Source organism: Theropithecus gelada, chromosome 11 (assembly GCF_003255815.1).
Source record: "Theropithecus gelada isolate Dixy chromosome 11, Tgel_1.0, whole genome shotgun sequence".
NCBI lineage: Eukaryota > Metazoa > Chordata > Mammalia > Primates > Cercopithecidae > Theropithecus > Theropithecus gelada.
In genome coordinates this window covers 6,284,322-6,291,113 of record NC_037679.1, presented here as the reverse complement: position 1 = coordinate 6,291,113, position 6,792 = coordinate 6,284,322, and positions in this window count along the sequence as shown.

The window sequence follows — 6,792 nt, the reverse complement described above, 5'->3', positions numbered from 1 at the left end:
AGGCGCAGGTTGCAGTGAGCTGAGATTGCACCATTGCACCTCAGCCAAGGCGACAGCAGGACTCCATCTCAAAAATAAAAAATATGCCACCCCAAAATACAGTTATTTGGCGTATTTCGAGCTGATTATTCTGAGCAACTGCAGACACAGGGGTATCTCTGAAAAGCTGTCCTTTTGTAAAATAAATTTATATTTATAAAAGAAATCTACATTAGTCAAAGTATCTGTATCAGGAAGAGTCCTGCTCTCAGACAACTTTTATTACCTGGGAGACTTTTCATTTATATAACAAGACAACCTTTATTCACCATCCATTTCTTCTCATCACCCTCCTATAACTTGTCACTAGTTCTCTGCAAGTCCCAAGTCCCTATTCCTTCCTGTAGCTCAGGATAAGCTTCCATCATCTGGCCTTTCTTTGAGTCTCATGTTTTGTGGGATTCCAGTGTGTGTGCATATAATTAAAAATGTTTTCTCCTTTTCTTTTTTTTAATTGAGATTTGGTCTCATTATGTCGCCCAGGCTGGTCTTGAACTCGTGGGATCAAGTGATCCTCCCTTGATCCTCCCTTGATCCTCAGCTTCCCAAAGTGCTGGGATCACAGGCATGAGCCACTGAGCCTGGCCAAAAATGTTTTTTCTTCTGTTAATCTGTTTTGTGTCAATTTAATTTGTATCCCAGCCAAAGAACCTAGAAGTGTGGAAGAAGCCATTTTCCCTCCCTTACAGTACAAAATAACTAACCAACAAGAGTAAGAGATTTCAAAACAGTCCTGAATTACATGCTCTGAAGACTTAGTTTTTTTTTAATGGTATACTATTTATGTAAACTGGATTATAATGTGACATAATTGTCTTTCCTTGAAAAATATCATTTTACTTTACATCACTGTCTACTCAGTGTGTGGCTTAAAATTAATTCCATACATTGTGCATTGTTTTCATCCTCTTGTCTACGGCCATCAACAATGTTATCTTGCATTTCCCCATGAATTTTAGTACAGTCATTACCATGAAATTTAATACAATCAAGGCAGAACCCAAATGATAGCCTTAATATTTTATAATTCAGAGTAATCTATTACATATCTTTGAAAATCTGCCATTATTTAGTTCTAGCAATTCTATAAATGAATTGCAAATCTTTCTAGTCCTGTAGATTTCAGCTGGTCTGTGCACTGTGAGAATAGAAGAACAATCTCTGTAATCATCCCAAGACCAGAGAACAGAGGAGCTATAATAATGCAAATGATAATTCCACTTATACTCTTTAAACTTAAAGTTGTTTGAGATCAACAGATTTTCAACTGATTTTCTGGCTTCCAAGAACTTATTATGCTCTATGTAGACAGCTACTATTGCTAATCTGGCTACTAGTGCTATTCTGGCCCTATTTCATGTTTCAAAGCTCAGTGAGCCATCTCTTTTTTTTACCCACCAAACTCGGCTTTTTCTTAAACAGTAATGACAACTTATGCACATATAATGTTTTACCCTGTGAATGTGCTTTCACACAGATATCCTTTAATATTAGCAGCTTGTTAGTAGTTATAGCCACAGAGAAATTTAAACTTTTCTTTATGCAAGCCATTATCGTTTTATCCACATTTTCTAACTTAAGGAATGCAATTATTTTTCTTATCTTCTTGGGAATCCTATAAGTGGGCCATAAATCAGCCCATTAAATATATACATATATACATTAATTTCAGTTGGCTGGTGTGTGTATGTGCTTAAATCTATTCCTGGGCTGCCTTAAACAAATGGGCCAAATTTGGCAAATAACAAAACTATGCTTTTGCGTTGCTTGTCTGACTTAAACAGTCCACATATTTTTGATAAGTCCTCTTCCAAGCACTCACATTTAGTATTTTCAAGCACATATGAATAATGAATAATTTGTTTCTATTAGGGTACAAAATCTTCTCTGATAGCATATTAGGAACTTTGAGATTCTGGATTAAAACTTCTCATGAGTTCGATTTAGTAACAGAACTAAATTTTGCACTAAGTACGTGCAAACTTTGTGCTGATGAACAAGGCAATAGTTGTTGGGATTTGAGATGTTACAGATTGAGAAGAGCCAAATCAGTGATTTCACTATTCAGGATGGATGGAATGAGAAATGTGAATTTATAAAAGATCCTATTCTGTCAGGATTTCTTAAACGTTTCCACAAAATTCTTAGAATTCTTATGTTTTATGCAAGTTCTGTATTCTGTTCCAATGTAGCTTAGTGGTTCAGAACATGGCCTTTGCAGGCAGAAAAGCTGGAGTTCAGAGTCCCAAATTAATAACCCACAAGCTGTGTGACTTTGGGAAAGATACTCAACCCCTCTGGCCCACTTCTACTTGTGAAGTTTAAACATGCAAAGTGCTAAGCAGACTGCTTGGCACTTAGTAAATGCTCATTTTATTCCAAGGATTGGTATACATGCATCCATGCTTTAGTAATGCCAAATAGTTCTTTAAATGACTAACCACTAGAAAAAAATGTAAATACTGACAAGTACCTTGTTTGATGGGCACTGTTCCGTGGGCTGGTATGACACCATCACTGCAGGAAGAGACTGCGCAAGTGGAAGGGAGATGACAGAAATCATCGTTAGGTCAAGTTGAAGCTCGGGGAGATTGAGCAGCTGCCTCAATCACACAGGTTAACTACCGAGCTTGGACTAAAGACCAGGCTTCCTGGGTACCAGACTCATAGTTCCAGAGCCATAGTTCATGAATTTTTTTCTCTGTAAAAGAAAAGGCTGTAAGCTCTTTCACAGAGAATAATTTAATACCCTACAAGAATTGGGTCTTACATTATTTAGCAATGTCCCTTACCTTTAAACCACAGTTTAGTTTTCTAATTCCAGTTCTCTCTCCTTTTTTCTTTTTGTTTTTTTTGAGACAGAGCCTTTCTCTGTCACCTATGCTGGAGTGCACTGCTGTGATCTCAGCTCACTGCAACCTCCACCTCCAGGCTCAAGTGATCCTCACACCTCAGTCCCCCACCTACCCCCAGTAGCTGGGACCACAGGAGTGAGCCACCACGCCCTGCTAGTTTTTTGTATTTTTGGTAGAGATGGGGTTTCGCCGTGTTGCCCGGGCTGGCTTCGAACTCCTGGGCTCAAGTGATCCGCCCGCTTCAGCCTCCCAAAGTGCTGGGATTACAGACCTGAGCCACTATGCTCAGTTCTTTTTTTTTTTTTTTTTTTTTTGAGACAGAGTCTCACTCTGTCTCCCACACTAGAGTGCAGTGGTGCGATCTTGGCTCATTGCAACCTCTGCCTCCTAGGCTTAAGCAATTCTCCTGCCTCAGCCTCCTGAGTAGCTGTTATTATAGGCATGTGCCACTACACCTGGCTACTTATTATTTTTTTTTAAGTAGAGTTGAGGGTTCACCATGTTGGCCAGGCTGGTCTTGAACTCCTGGTCTCAAGTGATTCACACGCCTCAGCCTCCCAAACTGCTGGGATTACAGGCGTGAGCCACCGCGCCCGGCCATAAGGTTGTTTTGTCAAGGAAGATGGAAATAACTTAATATTTTTGGATGTGTGTTATTCTTCCTTTCTTACTTTATTAGATAAACGTTCATCAAGTGTTCCCTCGGTCAGGCACAGTGCTTAGCACCTGAGATATGAGGTTGAGTAGGACATGGTCTTCTCTATGTCCTGTAGCTCGCAGTGCAGGGAGGCAAAAACACAGAAGCAGATAATTAGAATTCAATGTTGGGAGTGCATTTATGGCTTTATGTTAGAGTATCACTCCTATTACTGAAAAGGGACTTTTAAAATTCTACTGAAAAGGTGAAAATGACTGAAAACAGCACCATAAAAAGTAGCTCCTAGTCATATTCTTTTCTGATGAGTATTTACTGTGTACATACGATTGGCCCACATTGCATCCTTTGTTTTATAAATTAATCGTATATCACTATTCTATTTTATTGGTAAAATAGTAGGCTTTTAAGTATTTTTCCCAATTATCACTTACAAAAATATTGTTAACAGCTTACTTTTTTTGCTCTTCCTTTTTCTTTTAGGGTGCTCTTTTCCTTAACATAGTTTGTTGTTGCTTCTCTGAAATACATTTATTTATTTATTTTTTATTATTATTACTTTTTTCAGACGGAGTGTTGAAAGACTGGAGTGCAATGGTGTGATCTTGGCTCACTGCAGCCTCCACCTCCTGGGTTCAAGCGATTCTTGTGCCTCGGTCTCCCAAGTAGCTAGGATTAAAGGTATGCACCACCACGCCCAGTCAATTTTTGTATTTTCAGTAGAGGTAGGGTTTCACCATGTTGGCTAGGCTGGTCTTGAACTCCTGACCTCAGGTGATCTGCCTGCCTCGGCCTCTCAGAGTGCTGGGATTACAGGCATGAGCCACCAAGCCCGGCCTGAAATACATTTAAATAAATGAAGATGGAGAATCAGACATTAGTTTCTGAATCTGGTGCAGTTTAATTAATCTATAATTGTAAATCTTAGAATCATATGTCAGTATTCTGTTTTGTTAGTCATGATTTCTAAGTGTTACATAACTGTGGCCCCAGCCACTTTATATTTTGGTATCATGACAAAAGACTGATTGTGGTTATTTTCTACCTATGCATTTATTCTTAGTGATATATGCTGGTTAAATTATGGGATAGTTTAAAAATACAGGACAAAAATAGCTAAGAGTAAAGAAATGTCTTTGTTTCTGGTTGAATAAAATGACTACGCAAGGTTCCAATTTAAAATAAATTCTAAACGAATCATGTTGTTTTCCAAAACTGCTCCTCCTCTCAGAAAATGAAATCAATATCTACCCGGTTGCCCCAAGACAGAAATCTCAAGATCATCTGTGACTCCTTCCTCTTCATCTGCCACAAGTAGAGTAGCTTCTATCTCCAAAGCCAATCTTTGATCAGTCCTCTTCCTATAGCCTCTAACTATAGCCTCTGCTTTAGTTCAAATCTAGAATCCTGCTGTGGTGGTGCTGTGGCTTCCAAGTTTATCTTCCCACTAATGTTCCTTTCTTCCTCCAATCCATTCTCTAAACCACAGTCTTGCTCTTTCTGAGACGCAGATCTTATAATTTTACTTCCCTTCATAGGCTGAATTTAACCTGCTAAATCATGTCAAAATTCTTCTGAAGATACCAGCCTTTCTGCCTTAATCAAACACGTTAGAAAATCCATAGCATTATTGGGAAAAAGCCTGAAGATCCCAAATTGATAAGGCATCTGGATTCCCTTTGATAACAGTATTCAATAACAATGAACACCTACTGAGTATACTATTCCAAGCATTTAAAGTGTATTAACTCTTTTTACAAAATCAACAATAATCATTATTGCTACCATTTATTGAGAGCCTACTTTACCAGGTGTCACATATTCATTTATTCATTATTGTTACCTTTTCTTTTTGAGATGAAATCTTTCTCTGTTGTGCAGGCTGGAGTGTGATGGCATGATCTTGGCTCACTGTAACCTCCACCTCCCGGGTTCAAGTGATTCTCCTGCCTCAGCCTCCCGAGTAGCTGGGATTACAGGGATGTGCCACCACGCCCCAGTAATTTTTATATTTTTAGTGGAGGAGGGGTTTTTCTACGTTGGCCAGGCTGGTCTCAGGCGTTCCTCAGGTGTTCCTTCCGCCTTTGGGATTACAGGTGAGCCTATTGTTACCTTTAAAACCACCCTGCAGGGTAGCTCTTACTGTCTCTGTGAGGAATACCAGAAAAGGGAAAGGACTTCCTGGAGGGCTGGTTCTGCCTCAAGCCAATCAGCTGACACTAAGCAGTGAAGCCAGAATCTGAGGTCTCTCTGCCTGCCCTGGTCTTTGCTCACCCTGACACCAGACACCTCACTGTGTCCTGAGCAGCACAGATGCCACACCCACAGTGTCACATAGAGAAGGGTGATGTAAATGAAAATTAAAACACTGTGACAAAGTCAAGGAGGGCATTTGTTTTTGTTGTTGTTGTTGTTATTTTTGGTAGAGACAGGGTCTCACTATGTTGACCAGGCTAGGCTGGTCTCGAACTCCTGGGCTTAAGCAATCTGCCTGCCTCAGCCTCTCAAAATGTTGGGATTATAGCCATGAACCACTGCACCCGGCCAGTGTCAGGCTTTGTTCCCTACAAGTCAAATCAAAACAGTCAGCAATCTGGGTTCCACAGGGTGGCTCACGCCTGTAAACCCAGCAGTTTAGGGGCCCAAGGTGGAAGGATTGCTTGAGCCCAGGAGTTTGAAACCAGTCTAGGCAACATAGCGAGACCCCGTCTATACAAAAATAAAAATAGGCTGGGCAGGGTGACTCATGCTTATAATCCCAGTACTTTGGGAGGCTGAGGGGGGTGCATCACCTGAGGTCAGGAGTTCCAGACCAACCTGGCTAATATGGAGAAACCCTGTCTCTACTAAAAATACAGAAATTAGCCAAGTGTAGTGGTGCATGCCTGTAGTCCCAGTTACTCGGGAGGCTGAGGCAGGAGAATCGCTTGAACCTGGGAGGTGGAGGTTGCTGTGAGCCGAGATCGTGATACTGCACTCCAGCCCGGGTGACAGAGCGAGACTCCGTCTCAAAAAAATAAAATAAAAATAAAAAAGTAGCCGAGGGTGGTGGTGTGTGCTATACTCACCTACTCAGGAGGCTGAGGTGGGAGGATCACCCGAGCCCAGGAAGTCAAGTCTGCAGTGAGCTATGATTGTGCCACTGCACTCCAGCCTGGGAGAGGAGACCCTGTCTCAAAACAAACGAACAAACAAAAACCGAAATCACTAAGTTTATCCCCCAGCACCAAGTCTGTCCCTTAA